Below are 20,292 nucleotides of genomic sequence, written 5' to 3' on the forward strand. Positions count from 1 at the left end.
TTTTGAACAGCCCAGCACTACTGATATGGGTAGAACAAGGCGCCCATGGCAGGTATTTGGGGATGCCAGTGGCTCTGGGCTTGCAGGCAGCCTGTGGGAGCTGGGCAGCAGTGCCTGGTGGTCTCTGCCTGCGAGAGGGGAGCAGGCAGGACCTGGTGCATGCCTGGGCAGGATGCTCTGCCCAGAGGGAGCAGCCCCGAATCCCACCACGTGCTTAAAGCTGAGCTGCTTTGAGCAAAGGTTGCCCCTAAAAGAAGGTATTTAAACACAAGGAATCAATTGCATTAAGTGCAAATTCATCTGTTGATGCTGCTGTATGCGGGCAGAGCAGCCGTTTACTGTGGTGTGTGATGCTGCGGGGATCAGCTGCTCTGTGCTCATTAATGCTCTGGGCCACTAACGATGCCCAGAAGTGGCTGCAAACAAAGACAACTGAAGTCTGATGGATTAATGCTGCCTCCCACCAATACAGCCCGCAATCCATCAATTACCTATCTGCTTAGTCCTTTTCTCCATCCTTTTAAAATCTAAATAGCACATTTTATAGTCGCTGCTAAGTGATGTGATCAACATCAATTACCTACTAAAAGAGAATCAAGTCTTGATTTAAAATTAAGTGCTGCATTTTGCCATGTTCTTTATATGTAGCCAACAGAATAATTGCAGTGACATAAAAACTAATTACAGAACTCCACAATTAGGCCTCCCTCCTAGTGCTGTGATTGTCTTTAAGTACATTGATGAAAAATTACTCCCAGCCCTAAATTACTCTCTCACACCCATCTTCTCCAATACCTTTGGAAAAAAACCTCCACCCCATCAGATCAAACAGAAGAACTCAAAATGCAGAAGATAATACATGCAGAGCGTGTTTTCTGATCTCTTTGATGTGTGAGCAGTTTCAGACGGTGGGATTAGGCTGGCATCGCCCGAGGATGCAGCAGTACTCCTCTCTGTGACCATGGACCAAGCATCTCAGCAAGACTTCCCAAACTGCCTGGGGCTGTCACGGGGCCATGAGGCTGGTGGGCTGGCACCCTGCAGCATCGCCATTAGGCTGTGGCTGGGGAGAAACTCCTCTTCCCTGTGCCCCAGCCGATGTTTGGCTCTTGGGCTGCAAGCAGAGGAGAGGCCAGCCCTGCCCGACTGCTGGCCTTGGGTTTTACTGCTGCTCCTGCTGTGCCTGAAAGAGGGGGCTCACCGTGGCTTTGGAGAGATGGCTGATCATCCTGTTAGTGCTGTTCCACCTGGCAGAAACAAGGGGAAAAGCTGGATCCAGCTTGCCTGTCCCACTGGAGAGACCATGGCAGGGTTTGGGCAGAGATGGATGGATAAGCCCAGTCCTGAGCTGGTGGCAATGCTCCTCCCAGAGCCGAGGGGGCCCAGAGCCCCAAAGGGAGAAGAAGGAAGAGGCTGGAGTACGGCAGTGCTTTCACACATCCAAAGGGCAGGAGTTACATCTTGCCAGAAATCACGTAGCTGCCTGAAAAATCACAAACCCTAATAAAAATCATAAACCTCAATAAATCTTTTGCGCACTCTGATGGGCTTTGTGGGTTTTGATTCCAGATTCTGATTTTGAGGTGTTTACATCCCACCTGGAAAGACTGAAAACATTTCATTTACTGGAAATGAAAGCGGAGATTTGCTTACAATCAATCTCTGGCTGCCAGGATCTTTGTGGGTGCCGGTGGCAAAGCACGGCACATGTGTGAGCAGAGCTGTGGGGACACTGGCCCAGGGGACAAAGTGGGCAGGCAGATTCCTGCTGGTGCCCTTACACCGTGCCATTCCGTTGGTCGTCACTTGCTGTCGCTGAACGTCCTTTGCCGGATAATTAAGCATTGCAGGTTTAATTTTGGGGCTGGCAGGGTGTTTTTGGTTGCTGCCTGGTGCACAGTGGAGCCCATGGGCATCCTTGTGCACCAGCTGCTCCTCAGCCACAGCCCAGCCCAGCCCTTGCTGAGCAGGAGGGTTGCGTAGCTCGTGGCTGTGGCTTTTCTGTCATTTCTGCAATGCCATCGCTCAGTCACCAGCCAGGAGAGGGGTGGGAAAAGCTTTGGCACCCAATTTTAATCAGCACGGTGCTGTGAGCAAACGAGGCAGAAGGGACGGACCCACGGGCCCACGCCTGCAGTCCGCATGTCTTCCAGTCTGACTTTCTCACCTCTTCTTCAGCTCGGTCCTGGGGACGTTAGGTGCCAAGGCTGTGAATTAACACCCTTGTATTTACCTGAAACTTCACTACCTCCCTCCAAACGTGTGAAAAACGTAGCGGTGCTGAAGCAGCCAGCTGCAGGGAAGCTGTGATGTGCAAGGCCAACATCTCGTGAACCTTGCACATACCACCCCCTCCTTCCCCACCGCCCACCTGGTGTGGGGGACAGGGGGAGCTCGGGATGCCCCAGGCACAGGCGGGCCGAGGCTGGAGCAGGCTGCCTGGGCAATGGCGGGCAATGGCGATCCCCACGGCGCCAGGCGAGCCCGAGGGATGACGCACGATGAGCGAAGGTCCTGGTGGCTCGGAGTCCGCAGGCAGACAGCTGCGGCGTTAAGGCCGCCCCGAAAGAAAGCAGGCGTTATTGGGCAAAAGCCGTTTATTTTTACCCTTTTTCCCTAAAACCGATACGGAAAGGCGACCGTCAGCCAGTCAGTCAGTCAGTCAGCCAGCCCCTCCCTCAGGCGACCGCCAGTCAGTCAGTCAGCCAGCCAGCCCCTCCCTCAGGGTGACAGGATTTCTTCAGGGCCTGGCACGGCCTCGGCGGGGCTGGTGTCCGCTGTCCGGAACAGGCCGTTTGCCCACGGCTAGGGCGTCTCTCCGGGGCCCGGTTCGCCCCGCTGCCGCTTCGCCCCGTCCGCTCCCGGGGCCGCCGGCCCCAGCCCGGGACACGGGGCGGCCCCGCTCCCTGCGACGGGGGAGGCCCCGCCTCGCGGGGGAGGGGCGGGGCCACGGGCGGGGGGGCGGGGCCGCCGCATCGGCCAGCGCGGATTGGGCGGGGGCGGGGGCCGAGCGGAGCGTGCGCAGTGCGGAGCGGTGAGTGGCGGCGGGCGGGGGGGGAGCGGTGGCTGAGGCGGGAGGGCGCCGGCCCGGCAGCCCTCGGCCCGGGCCGCTGCTGGGTGCCGGGGCACCGGGCCGTACGCCGGCCCTGCGGGTCCTGCGCCGCCGCCTTCCGCGCCGGAGCGTGTCTTGCCGGTGCCTTCGTTCGAGGGGAGCCGGCGGCGAGGCCTTGCCGGGGCGGGGGGTTGCCCGCCGCCCTGGTTTCCCGCCGAGGGACACCCCCTCTCCCCCGTCCGCCGCCCAGGCTGTGAGGGCGCAGGGCCCGGAGAGCTGCCTCTGGGGTGCAGTAACGGCGTTTGTCCTAAACCCGGGGAGGTTCGGCCGGCCTTGGGCAGGGCTGGGGAGCGAGGGCAGCTGCCTGGGCTGTCGTGTTCTAGAAGTGAAAATCAGGGCCCTGTGGCGGGCACCTGCCCGCAAAGTGCAGGGCAGAAGGCCTGGGCAGGCAAGGATCCCTTACGCCGAAGGGCTTTAATTACAAATTCAGCGAAACGGGAGCAGTTTGGGCTCTGCTTTGAACACGAGGACGGGCTGGGTGACCTCAGGCCCCCTTTGCACCTGGGCAGTTGTGGAATAAAAGTGTCCTGGTACTGCTGGTGTAGCTTTGGGCCATTAAAATGGATTTTGCTTCAGGGTATGCACTCGGTAATACGAGGCCTGAATTTTAAAACTGTTTAATTATTTTGGTACAAGCTTGCGTATGGCTCTTGCTGGAGAGCTAGTGAAATTACATGGTGCACAAAGCCAGGCAGTGAAAACTGAGCAAATGGGATTTTGTATATAAACACTATTTGGAATATTGCCTTAAAGTGTTTAACTTCAGTGGTTGACTAACACTCGCATTAGAAGTAATCTTTGACAAATAATCAACACTACCCGCCTCTCAAGATGGCCTGGGTTTACACTAGCAAGTTCTGTAGACGCAATTTCTTAGGGGCAAGTTATTTATTTTACAGTGTTTTGCTGATAGAACTAACCTAGTACAAATATGGCTTAGAGGCAGAAAGTATGACTTCACTGATACTGTTTAATTTGCTTGCCAAAGGAGTATAAGCTGCACAGGCACTTCTGTTGGTAGAGCTGTCTGCGCAAGGAGGCTGCTCCAGCATACAGCCGTGGTAGGAAACCTTTTAAGTGCAGATAAGTCTCTACGGTGTTGGAAGCCGATGACACACCCTGTCATTTACTGAACACGCTACCGCAGTGTTTTTGCTCTGTGCGATCCTTTTGAATTCATTTGCGCTCTGGGAGTAGCATTGTTAAGGGATGGACTACTTTTTTTTTTCTCCTCTCTTTTCTTTCCCCCAACCCTGCCTGAAAATGACCAGCCTGGACCATGTTGGTATTTTTTAGCAGGCTCCAAGGCGTTTCTATAGTGGAAGCATCCGCAGTCTTGCCACAGAAACTTTAACGTAGAAGTGCAGCTAACAGAGGTGAGAGCAGTGTCTGCAAGTTCCCAGGGTCTGCCATCTGTGACCACGTATTTACTGGATTTGAAGGGATACAAACATGTTCCTTTTAAAGAAATAAGCTGGAAACTGGCAATTCCTAATGCGTTGTCAGAACAGCCCTTGAATCCACAATGCCGTGCCCTAAAGCAACACAAGACCAGTAGTGGTGCTACCACTGCTGCTTTCTCCTTTTTTACAGTTGAGAATTTCTTTAGCCTGAGCAATAAAACACCTGAAAAACTCTCCAGCACTCCCAAACCATCTCTCTGTCTGGTCTTGGCAAGGAAATGGAAGACTACTTAAATACAGATGTGGTCAAGCTGAGCAGGTGTGGTTGAAAGCATGTCAGCTATACCCTGAGAATTTGCAAGGCAGTGGATTATTGGGATAAATTTAGGTATAATAGTTAGCCTTTGTGTGTGCTAATCCTCTCTGCAACTGACTCTCTCTGTGGCTTTTATAACCCACCTCAGCTCTCTTACCACTCAGCTTTCCCCTCTGAGAAATAATGTTCAACTTGCACTTGTGAAGTAGGTGAATCAGCTTTAATGAAGATTTGTTGAGCCCTTTGTTGATAAGTTCCCTATAAAGCTAGTTACTATTTTTTATTAACACACAGATATTCTTAGCATCTGAAGTGAAAAATGACACAACACTGGGGATCTTCTGGGAAATAGCCCCGTGAAAGGAGACCGTGTGTGCTAACAAAGGCTTTGTCAAATCACTTCTGGCTGCGGTTCATGAGGCAGCTTGCTTCTAAAGCTCTGACTCAAAGAAAAAACCAAACCCCCAAATCCTCTTGAGTCACTGGGAAATCTTAAATGTTCCTGGAAGTTAAGCCCTGCTTTTGCATAAGATTTGTAGGTCTTGCCCCCTTGCCGTATTTCTCGCAGAGCCTGCGGTCGGGGTTTGGTGCAGCTGTGTGTGTATGGCATCAGCTGCGCAGGCACAGCTGCTCTTGCCCGATTTGAAGCACCTTGTTTCAATGATTTCAATTGCTTTCAGCAATTACTGCCTCAAATTATTCTGTCTGGGGGAGGGAGGGCTTGCCTGCTCGGCTGGGTGGTGGCTACAGCCCATTGCACGGGTCAGTGGGGCTGTTTGGGGGTAAGAGGGGAGGAGGGAAGCCTTGCCCTTCCCCACGGGCAGCCCAGGTCAGCATCCCTCACCCTGCAGCGTGTGGGAAGGCCGTCTTCACCACCAAAGTAGCATGGTGGCAAATTGAGCTGAAGAGCTTCGTTTATGAAAGGTAATGAAGATGTGGATTGAAACGGTTACGGCTGTGCTCGTTCTGCATTGCTGTGTGGGTGCCCTTTCGGCAGGATGAGGAGCCCTATTGTATTTTGGGGAAGAGAAGACTGTTAATTTAGCTGTAAGATATCACTGCTGTAGCAGTGTAGAAGTGGCCAGGTGGAGGATGCTAAAATGAAATGCCGGGCTGGAAAAGCCTCCTTGTCAGTGCCCCTGTCCTGAGGCCAGGTAAGAGATACTCGGCTCCAGACTGGACAGCGGTGGATGTTAGTGCAGATCTGGATGGGGGCAAGTTCCCTCTGGGACTTGATGAAATCACAGTCTCGGAGGGCCTGATACCTCATCTAACTTGCCCTTGCAGCAAATTAGGCAGGCCACTTTGTCTCTTGCCTTCATAGAATGGGGACCCCAATGGATGGTTGTCCTTGTAAACAGCTGTTAAATGCCGAGAGCTGATAAGGACCCTGGATGGGAGCAGGGATGGAGAAACCCTTCAACAGCTGCTATGCGGCTGCGTTTTACACCGCTGACTGCTCCGCTTGTTGCCCAGACCCTCTGGTTTGTCTGCAACTTTCTTAGGTGCGATACCCAGCACTGAGCATGGCCTTCCAGCCCAAAATTAGGAATTTTATGCTCTTAAATCACAGAATGATGTTTAGCTTTGCAGCTGGAGCTGTGGTGTCACAGCACTGACACGTCGTATCTTTAGTGCAGTCCCCGATTTTCCTCCGCGTTACCTCTGTCCAGAGGGATTTCCCCCGTGTTGTATTGGTGTGCTTGATCTTTGTTTTTGCTGTTTCCAAGTGCAGTTCTTTGCATTGTTTTCCTTGCTTTTCTTTTTATTGATTCCTGGGTGTTTTTGGAACTTTTCTTCAGTTTATCAATTCTGATCGTGACCTCTGGAGTGCTTCTAGCTCTTAACTGCTGGGCATCCTTTCAGGTTTTATAAAAGTACTTTCTCTTTCATTGCTCAGGCCATTAATGAAAAAGATGAATAGAAGCAGACCTGGGCTGAGCTCTGAGGGCCCATACGTGAGGTTTTCTCCCTCTGTGACAGGGAATTGTTGATGGCTACCCCCAAAGTGTGTGTGTGTGAGTTGCTTTGTTGTTTTGTTTTTTTTTTTTTTCTTAGTTAGTAATGAGCACTGTGCCTCGTTAAGGTGAACTTGCCTAGTCCGAGTTCCCCTGGTTTGCCTGAAAGTGTTGGATTGATAGAGTGAAAAGCCCGCTTTAATGCTGCTGTGCTGGTCAGAGGTGTGGTGGGCAGATCTCTGCAGAGGGAGATTTGTGCCCTATTTCTGAAGACTTGGGTAATTTTCAAGAGCTTTCATGAATCTCACTTAACTGGGACTTCTTGCTGGTGCTTGCTGGGATTGCTCAGAGGCAATCCTCTGGTTGCTCAGCCCTGCTTTCCACCGAGAGCTCCCCAGCTTTCTCTGCTTTGGTAGCAGAGGGGTATGCATGGGGGCAGTTTGCATCCGTAGTGTCCTGCTCCCCTTTGTTTTTCTGTAGGCCTGTCCTCAGTGAGAGTTAGGCTTGTCTGTATGTGACTAAGGCAGTAAAAATACATTTTTCTCCTCAAGCAATTCGAAGTTTCTTGTGTGATTGCTCTGCTGTGGAAAAAAAAAAAAATTACTTGCTCTGGAAAATTTAATTACACTCATTTTTATCCCTGAATAGTGTGTCGCTGTGGGAGCGGTTGCAGGATACCTCGTTCTATCAGGGTTCTGCCGGTCACCTTCTCAGCGCAAACTCAGCTTAATGAAGAGGAGTTACTTTAACTGAAATACATTTAACTGGAGAAAACGTCACTGTCCAAAGAGAACCACCTCTAACCACCCTGAGTTCTGTAAGTACTGAGCTGCTGTGTTCAGCTTTTTGAATTTTAAGAGGTTGGTCCTTTTCTGAAGTGCACTTCCACCCACTATACCATCTTTCTTTGCATCGGTGTAACTGTGGGGTGAAATTTGGGCCCCACTGACTTCAAGGACAATACAGGGTTCCTCTGTGGTTTTCATCTCTTCTACCTCTCAAGGCTGGTAACTTGAGGTACCTGGCCACAGCTGTTCGCTCAGGCTCTGCTTCAAGGACATCATCAACGGGATGGAGAAGCCGTGCCCTGTGTGTTCCCCTTTATTGGTCCACAGCTGATGGTGGGTGCCCTGAACAAATTTCAGTTCCAGGGGAGAAAATCAGCCTCCCTAAAACATTCCTGTGGCTTCTGTTGGGTTATTCCTTACTCCTCTCCAGGGGACTGCATGCTGTAGTTAAATACTGGTAGAAATATTGTGTTCCACTCTGGATTATGGCTGAATCTCGGTGGTGGATAAATTGCATCCTAAGTCCAGTTTGCAAAGCCCTTTGGGCTTCGTGGGATGCAAGAAGCTGTATTTTATTCTAGATGTGTGTTTGTTGATAATTCTATAAGATTTTCAGTGAGCAGGTTGTAAGAGTCCTGATTATACTTGTTCTCTGTGCAGTGAGACTCTTTGCCCAAATAATTCAAAAGCCTGCTGCAGAGAGAGGGAAGGGAAGGTGGAAGGATGATTTAGAAACCTCTGGGTCACTGAAATAGGTGGGAAGAAGATGCATATGTTGATCTGAAGGATATACTGAGCCAGGTATATGCCTTTAAGCATCTAAAGAAAAGTCAGTATTTTTTTCAATGGCTGCCTACTTTAAACCCAAATAGTTTCTTTAATGAGAGTTTTTAAAGGTTTAGCTGTTAATTTTAGAATTTTTATTTCAAGCATGCTTCCATAAAATTAACTTTTTCAACGCAGAACGCTTTAATGTCTTCCGTGTTGGTGCTCATTTGCAAGAAATCTATGCACAATTATTTCTTATGTACCAGTTAAGTCTATCAGCCAACAGATGTCAAGTGTAGCAAAAATGCTATAATAATATTATGGTCTAATAATAGTTATAATGATTCTAATTACCTGGCGTGGCTTTTGAGAGAGGCAGACTTAGAAATTAGTGCAAAGGAGATGTGTAACCTTGAACTGCAGAAGCAAGGCACTTTCAGAGGTGTCTGGCCTGCGCCCCCTCCTCCCTGTCGGACATCCCATTCCCTTTATTTCTTTCAGCAGACTGGGAGTAGCTGTCTGGTCTGTTTTAAATGTTCAAACCTCATTCTCGTTATGTTCAGAGGTGGAGAAGAGTGCTGGAGAGCTGTAGATGAGCATGTTTCTTGAAATACCTGTGAATGTGAAGCCCCCGTCATTTTTATTCTCACGCTGCAGTCTAGCCACCCCGGTTTCGGCACACTCCTGCTGCCTCATGATTACAGCGTTCACAGATTGCTCTCACCTCAGGAAGGCTGCAGGAGGCTCAGCAATCTTCATCTTTTATGCAAGCCGGTTGTGCTGCTTTTAAGTGTCAGGGAGGCTTTGCCACAGCGTGGAAATCACAAAGCCAGCCTGAATCTGCCTGAGTGCTGCCGGGCAGCGTTCACTCTGTCTGCTGATGGGAGAGCAGGTGTGGGGGTGTACGGGCAAGCGGACACGAGTTGTTGATCCCGATGGAGGCTTTGGTGTGGGAGGCGAGGAGGCTATGTCAGCAGATGGGAGCCAGCCACCTTGCTGGTGCACGAGTGCGGCACTTGCTTTGCTTTCGACAGTTTGGGACCCGCACAGCCTCGTCGGAGTCTCCTTCCCCAGTTCAGGAAGGATGCTCTGTGTGCCAGCTCCGTTACGTCACTCCCAATGCCCCTCTACCGCCATATTTTTCCTTTAGGAAGGCTCCTGGGCTGCATTTTCTATATTCTGTTGGTTTTTGCCCAACCTTGCTATGTAGTGTCTTGGGGTCCCAGTGCTCATTATTGTTGTAGGACTGATAAGGCGATGCATAATGGATCACCCCCTGCCGCAGCTGTTCGTTTTAATTTTGTGACGTGAAGTTGGTGAGGAGTCCCTGATTCACAGGGAAGGATCCTTTCTGCAGAGGAAGCCCTGCATAGGCTGGAAGTTGACAGCTTTTAATGATTATGTGCCAGGCTGAACGTTTTCCCTTTAAATAATAGATTCAGCATGCTGATGAGAACTCAGCAGGACCTACGGGAATTCGGCTGCTGGTTGCTGATCCCCGACATGGGCAGCAGCTGTGAATCTTAGTTACTGTCTTCCTGTAAAATGGATCCAGAGGTGCCCTTGCAAGGTTTTATTCTTCATTTCCAGCCTGCTCATAGGCTGGCATGCGCTGCTTCTCACAAAAGCCCTGCCTGCCAGTGCTGCGCGCGCTCGGCGCACACAGCCCACCTTTCCCCGGGGCTCACAATGGTGGGAGCTCTGCCATCTTCAGCCTTTTCTTTGGGGAGGTTTGCCTTCTTGCCAGAGTCGGTACCTCCATCGGTGCATCACCATGGAGATGGGGCTGTAGAAGCTGCAGGGCACAGACTTATCCAGGCTCACGTGAAGAAGGGTGCGGTAACGGGCTACACTTGTTTAGGGAAAATGATTTCTCAGAGTACATAATTTGTCAAAGAATACTTGTTATTGCCCCAGATGCTATTAAGGAAGAGAGAAATCTTGGATCTCTTCAAGCCCAAGCCTGAGCTGTAAGGTTCATGTAATACTCACTTGCTTTTTAACGTGCTGCTTTGCTTTGTTCAACATCAGGCATTGCTGCTATGACCAGCGCTGACTCACTAACCTGCTTGTGCTTTTACTTAGCCCGAGAAACCAAAGCTCCCTTTATTTTTCTCCTCCCTGTAAATATTAGCAGTGTATTTCTCATCCTGTCGCAGAGCACCTTTCTGCATCCCTTTTTGCAGCCCGTTGAGAGTCCAGATTTTCACTGCTCTGAGTCAGTTGCAAAGGTTCACTTCCCTATGACCAGTATGGCTCTGGCTGAGTTTCCAAAGGACGCAAAGGGTGTGTAGGTGTATTGAGCTCTCCTGCACGCAGAGGAGTGCAGGCACCTCTTTGGCTTGGCAGACCATGCCAGCACACCCCAGACCCTGAATGAGCTCATGCTGAAACCTCCTTGGGGGTTTGGGGACGCTGCCCTTTCTGCTTGCCTGGCACTGGCACACTCTTTCTTTGTCTAGTTTTTGGTAGACAGAGAACTGCCTTGACAAGGTCTAGAAGAGCCCTCTGGCACCTCTCTGCCTCACTAGCTCCATGTCTCATTTCAGACTTCATCTGTAAACATCTCTTTGCCCTTGCTGAACACTGTGTCTCTTAATTTCTCTCTGCAAGAGTATTATTTAATTTGTAAATGTTTTGGGACGTTATTTGAAAAATACGGTATGAAGCTGTATTTCATTTACTGTAATGATCCACTAATGCGGGCATATTTCAAAGGCAGGCTATGCAGTACTGTGGGTTTTAATTAAATTTTGTTTTTCAAGTAAGCATCAACAGACAGACAATAACAAATGGTGGACAATATACATACAGAACAAAGTCACTCCATTTTCTTTTCCAGGACGGTGGAAGTGAAAATGTATAGCCCTTAAAATGTACTTGGCCTGTTCACAAGTGCTGCTTTAGTGCAGTTACTCACTTCAGGGGCACTTTTTTCTTCTTACTCTGACTTAATTTTCTTGATCTCTTCGTGCCCACAAAATGAACTGTTACACTATGGAAAATTTCCAGCAGGAGCTTTGGGTGATCTAAGTTCTGCTGCAAGCTCTGGACTTAGTTTTGAATATTGTGTTGTTGCTTAATGCATTATGGCTTGTAGAGATGGGTCCTCATCAGGGTTACAGAACCAAAGGGCTGGGTATGAGCTTTTGTGGTTTAACCCCAGCCAGCAACTAGGTACCATGCAGCCATTCACTCGCTTCCCCCCGACCCAGTGGGATGGGAGAGAGAATCAGGAAAAAAAGTAAAGTTCATGGGTTGGGATAAAGACAGTGTAATAGGACAGAAAGGAGGAAACTAATAACGATAATAATAATAATAATAACAAAATGACAATAATAATAAAATAATTGGAATATACAAAACAAGTGATGCACAATGCAATTGCTCACCACTTGCTGACCGATGCCCAGTTAGTTCCTGAGCGGTGATCCCCTCCCCAGGCCAACCGCCCCCAGTTTATATTCTAGGCATGACGTTGCATGGTATGGAATACCCCTTTGGCCAGTTTGGGTCAGCTGCCCTGGCTGTGTCCCCTCCCAACTTCTTGTGCCCCTCCAGCCTTCTTGCTGGCTGGGCCTGAGAAGCTGAAAAATCCTTGACTTAGTATAAACACTACTTAGCAACAACTGAAAACATCAGTGTGTTATCAACATTCTTCTCATATGGAATCCAAAACAACACTATACCAGCTACTAGAAAGAAAATTATTCCAGCGAAGCCGGGACAGAGGTGCTCATTCCTTTGGTGGGAAACGCCTGTCTCCAGTGGCTGGATGTGGTGCACACCAGCCCTGGCGCAGTGAGGTTGCCGTGAGGTAAAAATGATGTTGTTGCATCCAGCATTGTTGTACCCAAATCAGGAATAAGCAAGTGGCTCTTGAGTGCATTTTGTTCCTTTTCTTCCAGCAAGTGTGGGGTAATCAAGTACAAAATGTATGCAGAGAAGCTTGGAAAGTCTGTTCAACGTCAGCGGGAGGCTGTTAGAAATCATAATGGCACTCACAAGCATGGCACTTGTACAAGTTTTCTACTGGTAAAGAAATTCATTGGTGATGATGTAAATGGGCTCCTTTGTTTGGGTTTGTGTGGAGAATCGCTTGAGGAGCAGAATGAGATTGCTAGCTGGAGCATTGTTGAATTCTGGCTGTTTTCTGGTGGCTAGCAGGGGTTTTGTCCTCTCTTAGTGTTTGGGAAATTTTCCATTGTTTAGAAACATAAGCAGAATTTGCTGAGGAAATCAGTGCAGGTGCCCTGGACTCCTGCAGCACACTATAGCCCTTTCATTTCTCTCTGAAATCTCTCCAAGTCAGAGAGCTGAAAAAAAGGTAAATTCTTCAGAGGCGGACCCCCCGTCCTCTGTTCAGAGATTTGATGCCTAAAGCTTTGCCTACTTAACCTGCCTGCAAATGGATCCTGGGCCAGGGCAGCGGGGTGGCTGCGGGCGAGGGCTGGCTTTGCCTGGTGCTGGCTCTGCTCACTGCTGGCTGACCCGGGGTGGGTCACTATCCAAAGAGCTGTTGGGTCGAAATTGGAGCATGTAAAGCCTGGGAGAGGCTGTGGGAACCTGGTGCTTGACTGGCATCTCTGCAGCTGTTAAGTGCCTGAAAAGCATTGCTGTAAATGACAGACTTCTGTCTGCTAACCTCCTCCTTCATGAGATCTTGGTTTAACACTTTCTGTGTTACAGTAACAGCCTATGTTTTCTCCTTGCTGGAAAGCAGTTCCACAAGTACTTTACAGCTCTCCTGGTGCACGTACCGGCTGATGGTGTTTTCTGTGCTGGATGAGATGCTTGTAGGAAACAGCAATCCTGTCCAAGTAAGGCTGGCAAGACGGTGTCCTGTGCTTGATGCCAGTCCCTATGGCTGGAGACGAGTCCTGGTACAGATAAACCAGTGTCTAAATGTAACTTGTCATGAGGCGTCAGATGCTCTTTAAATAAATTCTGGAAAAAAAACCATGCAGCTGAGGTTTGCGCTGGTGCTACCAATAGCAAGGGGAATGCCCTGTGCCTGCCACCTTGTTCTTCCCTTGTTCCTTGCTTTAGGCTGCCAGGTTTTTTTCCTTTTCTCACTTCTTTTTGTTGATATGTAGTGTCAATTGAGGCTCCACTGCTGGGTTTTGGGGCAGGCAGTTGCTTTTTGATGACTCAATGCAGCATCTCCTACTTCTCATGTCCTTCCTGTGGATCTCCTGCTTTTTTTCTCACATTGTGATAAGCTAACCTCCTCTGTGGGCTGGTCAAGCTTCCTATCCAAGGACCTCGGGCCTCTTGCAGATAAACTTTTCTGGGGCCATTATTCATCTTCTATGGAAGGAAAGGTTTTCCTGGCCATGCTGGGGCTCAGGTGGCTGACCCCAGATGAAACACGCTGGCATCTGGAACATCTGGAGCAGGCGGCTGAGCCCTGGGCTGAGGGATTTGCCCTCTGTGTGGACCAGTATGTGCATAAGCTTCATCTTTGCAGGAGCAGGTGAGTGATTTTGGTTCCCCACAGTACTGGCTGGCACGATTAAATCTTGCAGATGTGCCCAGAACAGGTTTAGGGGCTCATTCTCCTGTCCAGCAGGATAACAGAGAGAGAACGATGTGCCCTGCAGCAGAGCCAGTGCTGGGAGTCTAGGGCCTGTGCTTTAATGGTTCTTGCAGGACTGTGCTGCAGATGGGGGACCTGCAACGGGCCTCGACACAACGTCTGGAATGACACAAGCCCAGGGCATGGGAAGCTATGATAGTGCTCAGGAGTGAACAAAAATAAAAGGCTCTAGGACTATTTAAAAGAAAAAAAGTAATCTGTAATTCAGTTTTGGGGGAATTAACTTCTAGTGAGAGAGCGCGAGGCTGGCTGGGAGAGGAGGAGCGCTTGCTCAGACGGATGGTAATCCATTGCAGCACCTTACCACGCCAAGGCTCTTTGACAAACATTAGCCCTCTTAATGCCTCCCTAGGATGAGCGAGATGCTGTGCTGCTGGATGTGGAACGTGAAGTTTCTGGACTATGAGGAGCTTCATCCCAGTGTGATAATTTAAACACCGAATTCTTTTTAGTAATGGATATTGTTGATGGCTGCCTCGCATGGGAGTGCTGCACAGGAACAGATTGCGTTGTACTGATGTGTTTTAAAAATGAAAAGTGTGCTGGTCTTCGTAAGCACTTGGGTCTGACACCGGCCAGCTAGGTTTCTTGGATTTCTCCTTTGGAGTTTGGCAGCCGTCTGCTTCAGGGAGTACAGTGGTCTCATAAGAGTTTATTTGATCTGACACATGACAAATTGTTTCTGCTGGTGGGTACTTCAGGCACAGTCTGTTAGCTGGCAGCCGTAGCTTTGCGGGTACCGGGGAAGTTGGGGAAGGCAAGCCTGCCCTCCTCCTCCTCTTAGAAAGTGTCAGTGGAGGGGGTGTTGTTGTAGTCCACCTCCCATTCCAGCCTTCTTTTTGCCGGTTGTTAAATTGTGCTGTTTGCATAGATTATTAATGTTGCTTATGTGCTGGGTGTTCCTGCAGATGGTGGTTGTGTTTCTTGTTGCGCCTTGGTGTGCAGGGCAGAAGAGAGCTTCTGTTTCTGGAACTGGACCCAGTTGCCATTAAAGGTGCTTTGTTAAGTTGCTTTTTTTAGGGCACCCTTTTAACTATGTAATGAGGACTGGAATATTACATTCCTCAGCAGAATAAAAAGTACATGTCCCCTGTGAGATACTGTAAATACATTTTATCTGTTCTATTACCTACAGTTTTGAGAATATGTCCCCTAAGCATTTTAATCTTGTTTTCCAGAGTTGTCTCAGGGTGAGGAATCACTCCTATTTGCAACTTTGGGAATAATTACGGTGTTCATTAATTTCTTCTCTTTCTTGCTGTCCATCTATTATTGCTTCTGAGAAAAAAAAATATCTCTGTAAATCTCCACTGAAACAGGACTGACTCCATGATTAGAATGAGAGTTATGTGCACTAGAAATGTGTTTGTGAGAGAGCATCTCGTAGCGGTGCACATGGACAGACCCACCGGCGTGTGCTGGCTCCTCCAGTGCCATTGAAAAGCACTTAGCCACATAGAGCCCGCCAGATGCCCGGGCTGGCTCACTGCTGCTTACCCTACGGTTAAAGAAGAAAGCACTGCAGGCAGCACGGTTCTGGGCAGTCGTGGCACACCTGGAGCACTGCAATGAGGCAGGAGTCTGAAGGTCAGCTCTGCTCAACCACCCGAGCGGTGCTTTGCCTCCTGAAGTGCTTTGCCTGCAGTGCCGGGCTGCTGTTATGAAATAGAAATTAGACGGGACAATAAGCGAAGTGGTTCATCAGCTGCCGCTCTTTTGTCCAGCAACTAAAAGCCAGTTCAGAGATTTTTTGTGGAAGCGCTGTTTGCTTTGGTCCTTTTTTGCTCTTTCTTTAAGTACAGACTGAAAGAACTGGAGACTGGAGGCCACTGTAATTATTATTCCTTCATGACTAGCAGAATAAATGTGCCATTTAATGCATAAATGACAGGGTCCTTGCCTCAGAAAAAATATGTGGTCTGACCCTGATGCTGCAAACCCTTCTACATGTGAGTAACCGTCCCTGCCTGGTTCTGGGTGCACTGAGATTTCTCACTCCCTGGATCAGGGTCAGTGCCAAAACTTGTCTTGACGTGTGATGTCTGCGGTCATTGGAAGTCACTGTAGAGGCTGTCATTGAAACAGCCTTGATTCACATCACAGCTTTTTTTAGATGGCAGCTGATGCAGAAGCTCTGCAGAATAGTTTGTCCATCATGTGATAAAATCTGCTTGCAGGAGGGAGCAACTGAAGTCTCTGGTCTTCGTGGGAGAAGCTCCCTCTGTACAAATGTGGCCTGGCAGTCCTGTGATGGATTTGCCATCTCCCCACCAGATGTGGCAAGATGAGGCTGTAGCACCACCAGCATGTAGAGGAAGCTGCTCAGGATGTTCTGCTGTCTCACAGCAGAGAGAAAGGTGCTGCAGTTACATTTTTCATCAGAGCTTAAAGAGTATGAGTGGCTAACAGCCTGCTGTTAGCTCTTACAGCAGGCAGGGAGATTTTGAGAGTCCTCCTTGGCTTTGCAAGTACAGCAAAGGCCAAGAAACAGAGAGCGAAAATCACTGTATCCTTTGGCTGCTGCTTCCCACTGCCTGTGGGTGCGTGGCAGAGGCAGCAGATGCAGTGACAGCCAGGACTGCCAAAGAAAGGACCCTTTGTGGACTGGTGCTGCTCACCTACTGAGATATGCCAGTCCACAAAATGGCTCTTTGTAGGGTATTCTCTAACAAAAAGATGTTCCTTCTAAGTGGCTGGGTCTCCGGCTGTTGGTCCAAGTTCCAGATGAGAAACAGTGGGTCTTGTCATTCTGGACTGGAAGGTGCTGAGGTTACAAACACAGTCGTTGTCCCTTAGAAGGGAAAATTGTGGAGGAAAACCACTCCTGGTCGCATCTCTGTTCCCCTCCTTCCCCAGCCTAGGTTTTGGGCTGCTGGAGCCTGCCTTTCTTGTGGCTGAGGGGCAGTGGGATGGAGCTAAGGTACTGCTCCTGAGTGAACCCCATGGCTCTGAAGAGCAGTGAGCATGGTCATGGAGCTCAGGAGGGACCTGTGGACTGGGAGCAGTCCTACTGCTTGGAAGGTTTACTACTTCTTTGAGTCTATCCATGACCCTTCATTGTGCACACCTATATGGCGCGGTTCAAATGTCGCTAGTGAAGCGGTTGCTTGAGCCTTCCCTGCAGAGAGGAGCTGTGTGGACCTTGCAGCCCTCAAGCGTGGAGGCTGGTGCGACTCTGACGGCACATGCAGGGTCCCGTGGTGGCTAAGGCATTCGCAGAAATGCTTTTTCATAACCTCTGCTGGGATTCGTGAGATGTAGAGGCAGGTTCCCTGATTTGTCACCATGTCGTAAGGATTTAAGGTTGAAGAACTCTTTGAAGCACCAATACAGCCTGTTTTGCCATGACAAGGTGGAGAGGAGCGCCAGCGTGACTTTTCTTCCCCAAGGAAAACGCTGTTTTGCACAGATCACAAGCCGTGGCTCTGCCGCTGTTTGAAGAGACCAGATGAATCGCAGTGACGGGCACTCTGTGCAACATCAAAGTCTGCCCCTCCGAAGCCGAGATGCTAAGGAACTCCAGCTCAGCATCCTTCATGTCTAGGCAGCAAAAGGAAAGAAGATCTCTGAACCGGGAGTCACTTGGGGGATCAAAGCTCTGCTTGGCGGAGGCTGATGAGGCAAAAGGCAGGACGACAGCAGGAAGGTCACAGCCCCTGTGGATGATCTGGGCCATCTAATAATGGCAGTCGGGCCTCCAGAGGGGTCTGTGAAACCTCCTCCTCTGCTGGAGGACTTGGGCCTGCATCTACGCCCGAGGAAGCAGACATGCAGCGTCCAGCACCTGCGCTTGGCCGGAGCAATTATGGGGTCCCTGAGGGATTGTTTAATTAAAGCGAGGCTACACTGTCACATTTCAAACTGTTTTTTCCATATGTTGCTACAAGTAACATCTAAAATAGCTCTAAAAGGCAAAAAAACATTCCCCAAAGTAGAGGTGGCAGATGATGAAGAACAGGAGAGGGAAGGAATTATGTTCTCTTTCAGCTTCCCATGTCTCTGCATCTACTTCTGCAATTGCAGCCCTTGGAGCTCTTTGCTATTTTAAATTTCCTTAGGAAAAAAACTGCTGAACGAATGCTGCCTGCTGCTGGCTGGCTGTTCTGCTTTGGTTTCAGACTGGGGAGGCTCTTACGCTTGGGGAGCAAGACTCTCTTTTTAGTCTTGGTGGGAAATGCCTGGGTAGAAGAATGGAAATCATCATGAGAGTCGTTTCTAGATGATGGTACTGGTAGTCTCTCGGATCTCTCTTTGTGCTCATTACTGTCCCAGGGCTTGCTTAATTGCTTAAGACCACTGAGACCACTTTAAAAGTACTAATGCAGTGGAAAAAAATAAGCAGACTCGGATAACGCCTTTCATCCAAGCGCGTGAAGATATCACTGCAGACATTAGTGGAAGGAGCCCCGCGATTGCCTTGGTTATAGCCGTGGTATCTGTGTTAAGAGTGGAGCAACTGAGCCCCAGCATGGGGAACGACTTGCCCATATTCATGCAGAGATTCAGGGCAAAGCCAGGAGCGATCCCGAGGGAACCTGCTTGGCCGTAGGTTATATTCATCCCCAGAGAGCTCCTTATTCCCCTTCAGGGGAGGGTTTAAAATTGGCTTGTTAGGGCTTTATTCTGGATTTTGGTGCCAGTGGCTGATCTGGCAGCTCCTGGGGGGGTTTGGCCCATGAGGCAGATCCCGGTGGCCCTCCACCTTTTCAACTGGGAACTTGCCATAAAACTGGAAGTGTGGGGGAGCCCAACTCGCTTGCAAAGGAGGTTCTGAGCTGGGCATCCAGCCAGGCGTCCCGTGCAATTAATCCCACGGGCTGCCATGCCACATTAATCCTGGCCACATAGCCAGAGAACGCGACAGGCGAGCCACACGTTTGCTGCCTGCGTGCTGTCCTGCTCCCTGCTGTGACCTGTACCCGTGGGTCGTCACGTTGAGTAAGAGCTGTCACTGCCGCCCAGTGCACTGTAGAGGTGAGGAAATACATTTTTCATAAACTTCACAGCTCACCGTTTCTGGCAGATTGATAGGGCTGCTGGAGAAGCCCTTTGCTTGCCCGCTGTCGGGGCACCTCTGCACCAGCTGCTCCGCAGGGCTGTGGCAGCGGGTGTCCTTAGCTCAGGAGAGATGGCGATCCCGATGGGAAACCTCTGGGCTGAGCTGGAGCCGGCAGCGAGGGTCTTGGCGGGGACAAGCTGAGATACAGACAGAGGGGATAGATGCTTGTACTGGGGCAGGCAGCGTGGTGTGGGTACTGCTGTGAGAGTTGTGTGCCTGATACATCAGAGTTGGATTTCTCTAATACTGAGCTTGAATTTTACATGGTTTTTTTAACCTCTTAATTGAATCTCTTTATAGGGAAGCTGGCACCTGACAGGGGAAGGAGGTTGTTATTCGATGCAAGAGCCATGAGTGAACAGCAGGAACTTGGAAAATACAAAAAGCTGTTTCCAGAGAGGCTGGGAGTATGCCAATTAAATCTTTGGCTCTTTGTGGGCCCAGCTGCAGTGGGACATCAGGGTGCCCAGTGACCTGGCTAGTGTGGTGTGCGCTTTCTTTCCTGTTAGATTCTCCAAGCTTGGGAAAGCAGAAGGGGTAAAAAAAATATACTCAACACTGGCAGGCTCCCAGGTTAGTCCGAGGCAAGGCATCACCTTGCAAATAGGGGCTGATGGAAACGATAGATACATGTCGGGGGGGAAATATCACTCAATTGTATGTGCTGTACATGGGAAATTGCAGCAAGGAGCAGGAGAAGGGATAGGAGCAGGGCAGGAGGAGACATGTTTTCAGCTGGCTTTTGGGGTGATGGGGAGGCGATGAGGAAGGAGAAAGCTGTTTCACGTGGTTGAGGTCAGGCAGTGTGGCAGCTTTCAGAAAGATGTTTGTCCTGAAGGTCCCTGTACATCTCTTATCTCCAGGCGAGTCCTAAACTGGTGCAAATCATCGCCCACGCTCTGGTACGGACTTGAACGTGCTTGCTAGCCCCAAAGCTCTGCAGAGTGAGGGTGTTGCGTGCGTGTGCAGGCTGTCGCAGAGCACTGCGAGAGCAGCTGCCAGAAATTCAGATAGATGCATTTTTTATAAATAATGAATGATAAATTTGGTCCTCTGACCTCTGAGGCATGCTCTGCTTTTGTACACTCCATCCTGAGCGGAGCAGAAGATCCCCCCCATGCTGGACCCAGGGCTCTCCAGCGTGGAGGGTCTGAGGACTGTTGGAGACACACTGGCTGCAGCGCCTGGGATCGGGGATCTTGCTGAGCCACGGCGGAGAGTGGCCCCTTCTGCCATCGCCGCTAATGAGCGGGTGGAGAGGATGACGGCAGCCTTGCTCAGACTTCAAA

At 49.8% G+C, this 20,292-nt stretch overlaps 1 protein-coding gene across 4 annotated transcripts in view; it reads left to right on the top strand.

Moving 5' to 3' along the window:
* The first annotated feature begins 2,982 nt into the window (after window positions 1-2,982).
* SIL1 (SIL1 nucleotide exchange factor) overlaps window positions 2,983-20,292 on the top strand; it is a 100,706-nt gene continuing 83,396 nt past the window's right edge. Inside the window, exons 1-2 of one of the 4 annotated variants that reach the window (XM_029998177.2) lie at window positions 2,983-3,034; window positions 7,438-7,606. The gene's annotated coding sequence lies outside the window, so the exon portion shown is untranslated. Of the gene's footprint in view, window positions 3,035-4,188; window positions 4,489-7,437; window positions 7,607-20,292 lie in introns of those variants that run through there. The other 3 variants (XM_041119367.1, XM_029998178.2, XM_029998180.2) reach the window with 3 other exon arrangements.

Source organism: Aquila chrysaetos, chromosome 22 (assembly GCF_900496995.4).
Source record: "Aquila chrysaetos chrysaetos chromosome 22, bAquChr1.4, whole genome shotgun sequence".
In the NCBI taxonomy this organism is placed as follows: Eukaryota; Metazoa; Chordata; class Aves; order Accipitriformes; family Accipitridae; genus Aquila; species Aquila chrysaetos.